Raw genomic sequence first — 15,036 nt, forward strand, 5'->3', positions numbered from 1 at the left:
ACCAAAGTATTGTTCAAAATTATGTTGTAAAAGCAAATTAATTCAACCACTTACCATGGACCAGAAAAGATCAGAAAAAAAAAATTACACTGAAATTTGTGTCTCACATATGCATTTCATTTTCATTTCAGTTTGCTTTTGCAAGAAGTTAAAAAGATAAGTAGAAAAGGCACCTTTTGGAAAATGTTTCCTATCATAGAAATCAGTTAATCATAATAATAAATATTATTGTATAATAATATAATATATAAATAATATAATAAATAATAAATATTAATGTATAGTGCACACTGAAAGAACAATTAAGTATCTATAGTACTTTAAAAATACTCCCCCATACTTTCAGAAATGACGTAATATTGACAAACTAAAAGAACACAAAGCTGTAATATTGAAACAAAATAAAGACAAATAAGTTTCCAGATTAATTCCATGAATTATACTGGCATTCTGTCATGGTGAAAAACACGGTGAGAACTCTATAAAACAGAAGGTCTTACAAGCTGGAAATATTGCAAGTGGATGTAAACTGACTTTTTTAGCTATAAGAGTAAAAGAAATAGTTCAAAATAATTACAGTTCTTTGTTCCTCTAAAGTGTACTTGAGAATTCATAATTTACAGGAGTCTAAGGAAATTTGGACTGAACAAAAATAATGCCTCAAATTATGAGGTGAAATACTCACTTTCCTACTGTAACTCTGTCCCTGACACAGAGAATAGTTTTTGTCAACTCCTTTATGTTTCCTTGGGCTAGACACTTGTTTTTGATGCCAGTGGAAATGACATTTGTTTATTCCATAGAAGCTGCCCAATAAAAGGAACTGTACATTCAAGAAAATTTAAAAATGCTGTAACAAGGAATGGTTAAGATATTGAGCTATGACTCTGGGAATTTCATTTTTAAACCTATCTTTATCTCTTTAGGCCGCTTTGGTCATTCCACCTCTTTGGTCTTTATTTTCTCCTACAATTTAGCTCCAAAATAGGGGAGGGGGTGGGGCATGGAGGGGGTGGGGTTTGCCATCTTCAAAAGCTGTCCAGCTGTTACTAAAAGCAGAATGGAAGGGAAGGGTCCAGGAAAACCTAGTGATGATTGCTGCACGCAGGCAGTACTTTAATATTTGTCATTTACAACAATTTTCATGTAAAATGGGGCTCTAGGAGTGCCCCTTGCTGTGGGTCAGTACAGCCTCCTGTTCTGGAGCAAGGGGGAATTTCCTTCCTCCCTTTCTTCCCTTTCCCCTCTAGGCTGATGAGTGAAAATTCGCCAACATTAGCAAGACTTTTTTCAGTCCAGCATTTAAACCAGTGCAGGTCCCATTAAGAGAGCACTCCCATAATCTGCTGGATCTGCTGGGGTGGGACCAAAAGGAAAGAAATGGGGCAAAGCTCCTCATTAAGAGAGGGCTGCTGCTGCTCTGTCAGCAGACACTGGGGCAGGATGCATGACCATGGAATTGGGACAAAAAGCCTGCTCTGATCCTTAAAACTCTTCAGCAGTTCAATCTAGGGCGCCTTCATTTTTTTTTTAGGGCAGCCTGATAGAAGCAGATTTAAGAGTATAAAGATGTGGGTTCATTTTATGTTTCTCAATTGTCTTCTATTAAAAGCATCTGGCCTGTGCTTGACACACAGGTGGAATTAAATGTATGTATTCAGAGCAGGATATGCCACTTCCCTGATCAAGGTTAGGAAAGGATTACCTCAGAAAGAATATTCCAGTGGCTGGCTTGTCAAAAACAGCACCTGCAGTAAATAGAGAGGGAATTCACGTTTTTTCTGTTGTTACAGGTCTCAATTTACCTCTTTCTCTTGCAGTATTAGTGCTGTTTTTTCTTCGTGCTAAAGTATTTTATGTCACTGAGACAAAATTTGCCACCATTCTCCAAAAAACTGCTCAAATTGGATGCCATTCTCACCTTAAAAGCATTGTAAAAATTATTAGATAGTTTGTAACATCCAAATAACTTACACTCCCAACAGACTGTATCCTTTAATATTTTGAATCCTTGTGTCAGGTTAAATATGATGGGAATGCAAGGATGAACTTTCATGTTTCTAACAACTTGAAAAAATTGGAAGCACATTTCAGTCATTATCTTGATTTACAAATGGGCAAACAAAATAAATGTTTCATAAGAAAAAAAGCAGCAGAATTGGTAATCTGAGGAAAGCTTTCTTGTTTTTCATGTTCTTACTGGATTACTTTTCTAAATACTTTTTTAAAACATAAGTGAAATAAATTCTTCCTAAAAGAAAGAGCAGAAAAATTGGTAATCTGAGGAAAGAGTTCTTTCTTGCTTTTCATGTTGTTTGCTGGGTTATTTATCCCCATTACTTTTTTAAACACAGGCATCAATAAACAAGTTATATGGCACAGTAAGAATTTATGACCTGCAATTCACTGAGCTATGCTCAGATAATACCATTAGGTCTAAGTGATGTGACTGAGCCTGATAGTGATCACTGTAACAGAATAATCTGTTTTGTTTTTTTTTTAATTGAAGCATTCTGTGTGTTTTTCAAGCAACTCACCACCCTGCAGCAGCCACTAAAATCACTTGTGCAGAAGACCCAGCACAACAAGAGTTCCATGGGAAAAAAAAAAAAAAGACTAGAAACCAGCTCTCAGCCAAAACCACAGACAAAACTGATTTCTTTATATTTTCCTTTCTGTGTAAATAACAAAATGCAGGTGTTCTGTCAACACTCATAAAAAATAGAGCTGTTGTATATGCAATGAAAAAAAGGTAGTCTAGAATATTGAAGAAATCTCCAAATCCAAAGGATTAAATAGTGCATTTCTTAAAGAAAATACCAGTACATTTTTCCCAGTAAAGTTCTCCACTGGAAATTAAAACAGGGACTGAACAGAGCCATTGTACATTAGATTACTGTACTAGAATTGCCATACTAATAACCTTGCTCAACCACTATCTATTAATTTTTATATATGTAAATTAGAAACATTATATAGCAGTTTGTTCTGCCTTAAAATCACAGTTGTTTATACACTTGCCTCATTTTCCTTTCTGAAAAGAGGTGGTCAGCAATTAGTTTCCTATATACCACATCCATTTTTGCAACTGTAGTTTCTCTCCAAAGAGTAATGCCAGGACTTGGAGGCACTGGACAGCAGAACTGCAAGGTTTTGTGTCCTCCAGTATTAACCTGCTGGACAGCAGATATTTTGTTAATTTTACAAATTTAGCAGCTTTCCCTTTTTAAATTTTATTTTTAAATGACAATTTTATATTGCTGGTGGATTCCTCCTGCATACTGTGTGCTGTGCAGTACAGCCACATCTGTTGATTTTATTTTGCACAAAAAACTGCCACCTCATAACAACCCAGCTGAAACTAATGAAACTGATTAAGCAAGAGGGGTCTGTGAGTCAGAGAATCAGGGATTGGTGATGTTGTGAAGATCCATCAGTTCATCCTCTTTATCTGCCTGCCAGAGCCAGGTTTCTCCAAGCAATGCATCTGCTTTTGTTCACTGGGCTTCAAATGGTGCTAAAATGGGGCAGTTTTGTGTAGAAGAGGTAATTAGCCCAGTTACTACAGACATATTTCAGCATGGACCTCACCAAGCTCCATCAGGAGGTTGCAGAGCTGCCTCTTTTCCTACTTCCAACCTCTCAGAGCACTGAGTTTGATGTACAAACCAGTATCTCATTGCTACGAAACCCAAAAATGAAAGAATCACAACTCAAACCTTCAGTCAGAAATTAGGGATGGGAAAAGAAACGAGCTTTGGAAAGCAAAAATAGGATTAGGAATAGGAATAGGAATTTCTAGCAATAGAATAGGTTTGAATAGGAATTGCTAGCAATAGAAAAGTCCCTGAGAGGAGAAAAGGATGACTTGATTCTTCAGAAGACACTTGCAGAGGGGAAGGAGCTGAAGCCTTCAAGCCATCAAATTTCTTTAGAAATGAAGTGAGGGTATGGATTTCTGTTTCAGCTCTGCTGAGTTCTGCCCAGCAGATTGAAAATTTTCATTAGTTTTGAATTTATAATAGAACCTGAACAGATTTCATTGACTGATTCCCCAATTTTTTTGTGTATTTCTGATTATACTGCAGAAGGAGTGCAGCTCTGAGGAGTGACATGAAGTGACACTACCTAATTAGAAAAGGGACGTCACTTCAGGCTTCAGCAATTCCAAAAGGAGGATTGCAGATTTGAGTAATTCCCATATCCTGAGTGTATTAGCTTTACAATTTTGGGTCATTTTAAGTTTCACAGATTCTTAAAAAAAAAAAAAAACAAAAAAAAAAAAAAAAAAAAAAACAAAACAAAAAAAAAAAAAAACCACAAAAAACAAAAGCTCAATTTCTGATATACTTCAAATTATAACTAACTAAGTATACCAAGTTAGAGCCTGATAAAATTGTGTGCAATATTCATTATAGGAGAAGGAATATTTTTTACAGAAAATTAGATTGTTCTTTTCCTTGTTCATCCTGAATATTTTTTTCTGGTTTGTGTGATTTCCTTGCAAGGATAAAATACTCTACTTATTGCCTGCTTGCTGCTGGGGCTAGGGGGGCCTAAGAGATGAGGAAGAAACAGAAATTTGTGCTGAACACCTTTACTATGCTACTTAACCTTGTCATAAATCCTTTAATAACCACCAGCTGCTCTGTTGTTAACCATGCCCTTCTGAGCTTAGCTGGTTGAATCTCCCTCATTCCTTTAAACTTCTTGGTAAAAGCAACTTTTTTTCTTGCAAAGTCCATCCTAAGGCTGAACAGAAATAGCCAAGGGACTATGCCCCAAAATCCTGCTCATCTCCAGGCATGGATGCTCCTCCCTATTCCCATGAATGGGGAAAGGCACGTGGAATTCAGCATAAGAATCATTTAACCTGATGTTTACAGATTCAAAGGGAAAATAAAAGCCAGGCAAAGCCTTTGGTGTTTCAGGATGTAGTGGAGGATACGTAGAAGTCATTCCAGGAATGATGTGGCAATGTCTCATAGTTCAGACTATTCTGTTTTCTGAAATTCTCACATGCTTGTGAGGATCTCTGCTGGCATTTTTAAATTAAAAAAAAAAAAAAAAGTTTCCAGCTCAACAAGCTGAGAACATTTTTGAAATACATTCTTTGAAAGCAAATGGAGGGATTCACATATTTAGCTGGGGAAAAAATATCACCACGTTAAAAAAAATAAACTTAATTTGCTTTATGCAGAGAGCATAGGGGGAAGGAGGCAAGTCATGATCTTAGAATGGTTAAGGTTGAGGATATTGAATTATTCCATTTATTTTGAGCTTGCTCATGGTCCTGTGTCCTGCAGGCCTCAGGGATGATGAGGCTAAAATGCCAAAAGGGGTGTCACTGCATAAAAGCTGCTGAATTTATGCAAGTGAGCTTCCTCAGCTTACATGTGACCTCTTCTGACTTCACCTTAGCTACAAAAGAAGCTGCTAAATTAAACTTGCAGAAAAACTCAGAAAGGTCCTAAACTCTTCTTGCAAACAGCCAAAGTTGTGTGGTCAGTGCTGGCAAAGACAGTTGGTTCTTTTTTTGTAAACTTTTCTTCTCTGATTGTCATTTTCACTTTGAATATTTTTCCCCTTCGAGGAATTCCTCCAGGATTTTTCCTTCTGCCTTGTCTCACCACAGTGACTCAGCTGGGAAAACAATGTAGCCTGCAGTTTAGCCAGTGTGCTTTTATCAAGAGGCTTTTCTGGAAAGAAAAGAAGATTTAAAGTGAAATTCCTTAGTTTAGCACAGATTAGGGCCTTCTGGTACTTCACATGTGCAGGGATGAATTATTAACCTTTGGGGAAAGGTAGCAGTGTGTTCACAGTAACTTCTCACAGTGCTTGAGGTTTTTTCCCAAGCGCACACTGAGGAGCCATTGGAATGATAATAATGAAGAGCTCACTAATTCCTACAACTCCTTCTTTTATTGCAATAATCTCTGCAGCGTGGGTACAGCACAAACCATTCCCAGCAACTACTATTATTATTATTATTACAATTATTATTATCATCATGATCATTATCATATTTATTGCATTGTTAATGTTCATCTAAAATTTTAATAAAAGCTTCAGCACCTCTTAGATGGTGTTTATGTACCTTGATCTCCATGTGGACTAAATTTAAACACAGGAAAAGAGTAGTAGGCTGCTGTTTGGGGTGCTTTGTTTGTTTTTCTGTTTGGTTGGTTGGTTTTGTTTTCAATAAACTAATTTCTTCTCATGGGGAAGATCAATCATTCTTCAGAATCAAAATTCTCCCAAAGTGGAGGCCTCTGGGCTGAAAATAATGAAGTTTCTGGGAGACACTGCACATGCAAAGGTATAATATTGATGTGGAAATTGCAACGTGGGATCTATTTCTGAGGAAAGCTTTGCTAAGGAAACATTTAACATTAATATAATAACATTTGTTTAATATTTTAATTGAATTTAACTTAATTTATTTGACATCAGAGAAATATATCAGCATAATTTAAAAACTAATAAATCCTTTGCTTTTCTACCTGTTACTCATACTATTTTCTAGCATTTAAATAAAATAATTGAGGTAGTACTCACTGCCAGATTTTTGAACCAGAAAAGCAGAGGTTTCTAATGTGAGTAGGTTAAACTGTTTGAAGACTTAAAACCAGCTTTTTCCAGCCATATCCTCTTGGCAGACAGGCTTGCTTTGAAGGTAGATTTTTTTTTCCCCATGTCAGTTCATTAAAGTAAACCAGTTTAGAGAGTAATTTAAAGTAGAGAATTTTATGAGGTATTGAGAAATTGGCAGGACTGTTTTCCTCAAAAGGTATGGCTCTAAATGAGGAGTGAGAACTAGCAGTCCCATAATCCAGGATAATTTGGACCCTGGAAAGATAACTCATTAATTAAAAATAACACTTTTAGAATAAGCTGCTGGTTTTTCCTTTTTTTTTTTTTTTTCCAGCAATATCATGCCTACAAAAAATGTCAGACACTTGTTAGACTGTAAGCTTTAATTGCAAATTTAGATTTCTATTTTTAGGCCTTCCTGATTAAAGTCAAGATCTCAGATAAAGTTTGATGCAAATCACAAGTGGAAAGGAATAATTTAGTAAATAAATGGAAGTCAGCATTTACTAATATATGGCTACTCTGAATAAATTGTATATTACTAATATATAAGTAGTCTGAATAAATGACATTCTTTATCATATATAATAGGGCAGTCATCTATAAAAAAAAGAGAAACTATGTTTCTTTTTGTGTGTTTGCTGATCCTCTTTTGTACAGTTTCATCTTGTTTCAAGTCAATTTAAGGTTAAAATTTGCATCCAAACCATTTCCATTTTTGACAGCAGTGTAAGCAAAACCAAATTGCATCTTGCTAGTCACTCAGGGGGAAAAGTAAAAAAAAAAAAAAAAAAAGGAAATACATAACAGGCTTAGGTACACTAAACAGCATTTTTGAGGGAGAAAAATAAAGGTAGCACAGATCCTCCAAGGTGACTCTGCCTCTGAAGAGGTGGCAAGCTGTTATTTCCTCGGTGTCACGGCTGGGCTGCCTGCTGAGGGACGCCTGGTGATGAACAGGGGCTCTCTGACAGGAGCCTGACCAGCCCTCACTTGAAAACGGTGCTGGGAGAAAGATTATCAAAGCATGATGCCTTTATGAAGTGTGGCATTTAAAGCACGTCCCCAAAACCCCTTCCCTCGTGTCCTTTCAAGAGGAAAACAGACCTCAGGGGAACAAAGAGGAATGTCACAGTGTCTTGCCTGGCAGGTAATGGAACACAGATGAAAAATCTTTCACGGGGTGTGTTCAGGAGGCTAAAGCCAGAGGTTGTGCTGAGTTCTAAACATGGAGCTGTCAATGCCCCCATTAGTCAGAGCTATCAGGACGTGTTTATACCCGCACTGGGGAAACTTCAGCCAGTGACTGAATCTGAAAATCCTTGAACAATTTAAGGCACTGAGTGCCCCACCCTGACCCAGGTGCTCTCCAGGCACAGCAGGCTGGCTGTGTGCAGGTGCTGAGCCAGCCACTGGAACACCGCACACCTTGGCAGATTTGCAGGGGTTTCTTTCTCTTCAGGACCGTGGCATGTGTCACTGCAAATGCTGAGCTGCTGCCACAGAGCACACAGACTCTCCCATTCCACATCAGCAGCCTTATTTGCCCCTTTGGCAAGTGTCTTAGTTTGAAAGATGTAGCTGGGGTGTGTATTCTTTCCCCATCAGTTAGAGGTGGGGCAGTTATTTTCTGTTCATTGGGCAGTTTTTTCTTTATCTCTTCCACAACCAATCCTCCCTCCAGGAGATCTCTTCTGTTCATGGGCATGAGTGTCACAGCATGACTGATAAAATCATATCATAAAAGTCCATCATCTCATTGGGAGATGCTCTACCCAGGGGGAGGAGCCAAGCATTCCTACCTGGATATAATCTAAGGTCTGGAACACCACAGCAGCCTTTACCCACTGCATTCCCAAAGAAGCAGCTTTCCTCTCCACTGCATTCCCAGAGGAGCAGTTTTCTTCCCCACTGCATTCCCAGAGGGAACCCAGGCCCATCTCCAGCAGCCCTGGAGCTTCAGAGGAAAATTCCAGCCTTGTCCAGGATCCTGCTCCAGCAGAACACAGCTGGCACTGCAGGAGGGCTGAGCCACTATGGAATGGGACTGCTGCCACCAGCCTGACACACAGGGTGTCAGCTCCTGTTCTGACTCTGGCAGGAGTTTGTTTTCTTTTTACTACTACTGCATTTGTATTTTTAATTTTCCTAGCAGAGAACTGTTATTCCTATTCCCATATCTTTGCCTGAGAGCCCCTTAATTTAAAAATTATAATAATTCAGAGGGAGAGGGTTTACGTTTTCCATTTCAAGAGAGGCTCCTGCCTTCCTTAGCAGACACCTGGCTTCTCAAACCAAGTCAGCAAGCAAGTGGCACCAAGTGTCTTGTTTTTTAAATAGGACTGTTCCATAATGTCTTACACAGATCTAAATTCAGCAGAAAACTGGGAAGGAGAAATCCAGTTAGTGGATTTTCTTTCAAAGTCTGAAAGAAAATTGCCTTTTTTTTCTTTTCCTCTTTAGGCTTTGTGCCTAAAATAAACATTCATTAAAACTTACTCTGTCCAAAATCCAGCTACAGTGGGTTAGCAGCATGCCTTAGGAATACTGCAGCAGCAAAGTGCAAAGAAGTGGTATCAGATCACCATGGCAAAATAAAAACTGAAAATTATTAAGCCTTTTCAAAGCCCTCAGGTTATCAGTTGTTAAAAAAGAAAATGAAAAATCTGATGCCAAATGTAATGCTGACATTTCTTTCAGTAGCAACCAGGATACTTGATGCAGTTCCTGGCACTGTTGTGCATAGTCACAGTTCTAGTTTAAGTGCTTCATGTAAAGCTACATTCAGAGTTAGAACCATTTTTTCCTCTTCTATAAAAATAATGATTTAGTTTCCTGACCCATGCTAAAGAAATTACTGTTAATAATTTAGAATATATTTACACTAAAACTCCAATATAACATTAAAACACCCAGCTAATAAGAGAACTTAATACACAACAGGAGGAAATTTGCAAGTTTAAACCTGACTAGAAGTTGTTTCTCTGTTGTTACATATAAAAATGACACTTTACACAACACTAAAAGGATCTGAGACTTTCCCTTTCTAGAATAGTCAAAGGTAAGGAGTCCCAAAGCCTTCATAAACACTGCTGAAGAGCTCATGACTTAGTCATTACCTGGCCATAGTTCTGAGCCATGGAAAGCTTTAATCTTTCCAGTCTTCCACTCTCCTAACTTTGAATCCTTGAAAGTTTGGGGCACTGTTTAAAATATGAGTATCCGTGTTTAATGATAACAATCCATCATCTGCTTGTCAGCTTCAGCTGGGATGCTGCTGAGATCTCCCTGGTAATAATGGATTTTTGAGACAATCAATAGCTTGGATACAAACATTTCAGGATGCAAGAGAAAAGTGCCTGTGAGAAAGGGCAGCTAAACAAAATTCAAGAGGAAAATTTTAAATTTTCTGTGAAAACATAGAACTTTAAGAGAAAGCCAGCAGAGATGTTAATTCAGCAGCAGCAGAGGAGCAGCCTATTCTGAGATGCAGAGGGGACTGACACATCCCCATTTGACTGACACCTGCCTGGCTGGCAAAGCCCCATCAGGCATTTCATCAGGAGGTGAAGAGCATATTAATGTTTACCCTGGCAAATCATTATTCATAGTTAGCTGCTGGGTGCATTAGCAAGTTTAAAAGAGCTTTGCACTCCTCATTTGCGCACACACTGCCTGCAGAAACTGTTTTATTGTATAAGCTGCTGAAATTATTGTGGCACAGTGAGGGGAGTGGGTTCCCTCCACACACACACACACACACATGATGCCACCTGCCTGGCAGCAGACATGAAACCAGCTAATAATTTCACATCCATCCTTAAATTAAGGTTGAATGAAAACCAATAATGATCTTTCTCAGGTCTGCTGAAGGTTCAGTTTTGCTGAGTTTGTGACCTTAGGAAAGGGTAAAAAAAAAATCTGCTGAGTTGTGCAAATAGCATAGTTTGAAATATATACTGATTGTTTAATAAATAAGGAGTCTACAGGATGGGTCTTGGGGCAAAGAAATTTATGGGTAGCTTAACTGCAAGCCCCCCTACAATTCTTTCATTGGTAAATTATACATCCATCTTTACCACAGCAATATTCCATTTTAACCTTGGGTAGTCACCTTGGGTACTTGCTATGTAAAAAACTTTTTCCATTTTTGCTAATAATCTAAGGAGATATCAAGTTAAAGACTCTGAAGAGAAGCCCTTGCTGAGGAGAAACAGAGTCTACATAATAAATAAATACTATATTTAAGGCATGTGACCTCTGCAGTTCCAATGGCACAGGACGTAACCAAGCCCAAATATTCTAAAATACATGAGTAGCAGGGCTGCAGAACATGAGTGGCAGGCTGACATTAACAGCATCCTGCAGTGATAACAGCAGAAAAACCATGGACTTAAATCCTGGCTGTCTCACAACCTGGTCAGTCCTTTCTCTGTCAGCCATAAATTTCAGACCAGTGCTCATATATCAGCTAAATCATTTGAATGGTCCTTCACTGTATCATTCCCCAGCTGTTGACTGGATGCATCCATCAATGAGGTGAGCAGCTTTTGCTGCAGCTGGAGAAAAATCTATTTTTCAGTTTGAAAAGAAAGTCAGTGGCAAGGTTACCTAATGTAGTAACAATCTTTCTGTTTAAACTTTTATGCCAAAAAAACCTTGATGTAAGTGATAGTCACCCATTTAGGACACAGAAACAACATTTAGGCTGCTTGTCATTACAGGAAGTGTGAATATCAGTGAATAGTCCTGAACTGCTGAACCATTTGTATTCTAGCTGCTTAGAAAAACTCGGGATCTGACCTCCTTGTTTTGCAAGTATTTATTTAAATCAACAGCAATAACATATTTATTCAAGTGTATTACAATTTGCTGCAGCCAGATTGTAAACAGAGGTAAAACTGAACAATTTCAGCCTTGTGTTTGTAATCCTGGGAAATGTATGGACTGGAAAAGATAATGTTAGGCTTGAACTTCCTGAACAGACATGCAATTACCACCATTTAACTGATTTCCCTCCTGGTTTTGATGCATCTTTTTTGCTTCTCCCATTTTTAAAAGCTCCTTTAAATGATTAGCCAACACCAAAATTGCACAGAAAGAAAACTGCAGCTATCTCCATCTGCATGTGGATTAGCAGGCAGAAAAGAAAACAAATCCATTTTCCATAAAAGAGCTGGAATTCTTAGCACCTGATGGAATTGGATTAATTAACAAAGAATTAAAGGTAGGTATTTTTTGGCATTCCTACTTCATTGATAATTTTATGGCAAGCAAGTTAGGAAAGCAGCAGATGAGAGAGAGAGATTAAAGTCATTTACATCAACTAGCTTGGCTAGAGCTGAGGCCAAATGGCATTTAATAACATATGTTTTCATTCTGGAATAATATTCCTTTGATGTGGGTAGAGAAAAAAGAACCCCAACCTTTGGTAAAATCTTAAATTTACAGTATTTTTAAGAAAAAAAAATCTCAATCCCTGATCAGCTGTTTGCAAACCCACTGAAACTTGTCAAGGGAGTTATGTTTTGAAGCAATGCCTTTGGCTACAAATACATAACAATATTTTGTGTGTTCTATACTTACAAAAACACCACATTTCTCCTATGTCTTGTTAAGATTAAAAGCAGAATTTTCAAACCCATGAATGTATCTGGTACCCATTAGTAGCCCAAACATGGCTTTTCCAGTTTCACACTGATGAGAATTTGTTAAGTTATGGAAACAAAAGTTGCAGTTGTGTTTAAATAAGCCTTGGGCAACTGAATGGCCTCTCAAAGTTATCTTATTCTCCAAGAAAATTCATCAGTTTTGGACAATATTATCATTTAGCCTCTTCTGCAATGTGCATGCATCCAAAAACAACAGTTTTGCCATACACTCTCCACAATTTGCACACTGATTGACAATTTGCTGGCAATCTGCTGTTCCTGTCTGGGTCTTGCTAAATTGGAACTTTTTTGGTCAGTGAAAGATGGTTTTAATTTCCAAAGTCCAGGACAAAACAAATAATCTGCCAAGAAATTATTCTTAAAACCCACAAGAGTCACTCTGAAGGCTAAACCACTCCTCATAATGGGTGGCTCTTCTTTTTGCATCACATTCACTTTACTGAGCATCAAAACCTTTATATCAATTAACATGCTCCATTTCCTGTTAGATGCCGTTCTATCAAACTGAAATTGTCCTTGGCAATTTTCCTGTTTAATTTAACAGATCCTGCTCTAAAATCTGTCTCCTAAATTCCATATCTCACTTGTAGAGCCTGCAGCCCACACCACCCTGTGCAGCCTTGTCAAGATGCTGACAGAGTGAAATAAATGCTCAAAGAGTAAAATAAGTACTGCCTACATTTCAGCTGGAAATCTCCAGGAAGACTTGTTGCCCTTTCTTGTGCAGATTTACAGGGTTGATTCTGGCAGTTGCCCATCATTTCCTCAGCCCAAAGGAGAGAACCAAGCCTTGCACTGCCTGCCCAGTGTGCACAACAGTACCTGACACAGGACTGTGTTTGCACTGTATAGAGGAAAGTAAATTATTACAAACTCATTACAAAACCCACCCACACCAAGGGCAAAAAAAGTCTTTTTTCTTTCCTGAGGGACTCTATCAGAAATATGGTGAATCTGAAGGCTGATGAACTTTCTTAATATGCTCTCATTCTCTTTAATGATCCCATTTCCTCCAAGTTTTTAGAAAAGTTGACCATGGGAAAAAAAAAAACGAATTCAAAACAACTTTGCCATGAATTAGATCTCTGAATTGAGCTGGGGTTAAATGGCAAACTGATTTTCAGCTAACTGCTTCTCATGTAATTCATTCTTTTGAATGCATGGCTGCAAATCTGCTTGCTCACACTGCTGCTTCCTAGGCTGGAGTGACTATTAAGTTTTGTAATTAGTGGAATGTAATTATTTCCCGTAATGGGCTGTAAATTCACATTATGCAATAAATCATTCTTATGTACGCTTAAGGATTCATTATTCTTCTTAGCAACTGAATATTTACTAAGTGTAGAAATGTTCAGCTGGAGTGCCTTGTAGGTTATTGGGAAAGCATTAGTTGTTCCCAAATGAACCCTCTTTGGTGAGGGAAAGTGGTTAGCAGCAGGAAAATTGTGGTTCTGCCACTGAGGTTAGAAATAAGACTTGCAAACCTGATTCAGCAGGGCACTAAAAAAATATTTGCATATCAGTTCCACTGGGATCATTTACTGTCCTCATTAAGGCTATTAAGTGCTTTCTTAAATCATCTTCTGAAATAATAGTCAAGGAGAGAGAGCTGCTGTTACCACTAAAGATTTGTCAGCCAGGATAGGAGTGAGAGAGCAGCAGAATCCATGGAACTGCTAAAGCCAAGCCAGAACAGTCCTAAGCCTTGCATGAGCCTTACCAATTTTGTATTTTGGGATGGTGAAAAAAAAGCTTGAAAAGGCTGGTGGGTATTCTCAGTAGAGACAAGGAGTAAAGTTTATTATAATACTGTGCTGAGCTGAAGACTCTGCACTAATGTGGCCTTTAAATTGGGTCTTCCTTGGAGATATGCTATTTGTCACCTCTTAATCAATTAAAGGAAGCAGAAGCTCAGAACATCTTTGAGCATTGCCATCAAGAACTGAGAGTGCAGGAAAAGGGAATTTGTTCAACAGAGAAAAAAATAAAGATTCAGCACAAAGTTTGTTATCTGTGTGTTGTCACACTGCTGGCAGAATTTAGATTCTTTCATATACTGACCTAATATTCATATAGCATGCATACACACGTGCGTCTCCACCATCCTAATATGGTTCATGAGGGGTAAACCAGTCCAGAGATATTTCATTCTTCAGCAAAATGAAATTTTACATATAAACAGGCAAGCACCACCCTTCACAAGATGGAGGACTTCAGTAAAAAAGCCTTTCTTGAATTTTTCCTGTACTACTTTTGTTGCAACCTTTCCCCTCTCCAAATTTGATCTTATCCCACCTATCTCCTCTTCTTATTCACTCTCAGTAATGAAAGTAAAACTTTCAGAGGGATCAGAATCTCTTTTTCTTTTTGCTGTGACCATTAAACCCTCTTTTACTCTGGTCCTGTTGCAGCAGGACTGGCACAGACAGGACATATTCACAAGACATACATAAGATACATGACCCTAATTTAAAAAAAAGGGAAAAGCTAAAATAGAAAAAAAAAGAAATCCTCATCTGCACCTGAACCACTCACAATCAGTGCTGTCCAGATATCTAAAATGTGCAGGCTGTAAGAATATCCTATTGTCCTTCACACCCAACATAGGGTGTTAATGATTGATTTAACAGAAAAAAAAAAAAAAAAACAGAAAAAAAAAAAAAAAAAGAAAAAAAAAGGCTAATCCAACAGATAGCAGGAATGAACTACATGCCAATAAAGGGAATCTGAGAATGAGCTTAACAGATTTTCTGCTGAAGCTACTGCAGTG

Source organism: Vidua macroura, chromosome 2, assembly GCF_024509145.1.
Source record: "Vidua macroura isolate BioBank_ID:100142 chromosome 2, ASM2450914v1, whole genome shotgun sequence".
NCBI lineage: Eukaryota > Metazoa > Chordata > Aves > Passeriformes > Viduidae > Vidua > Vidua macroura.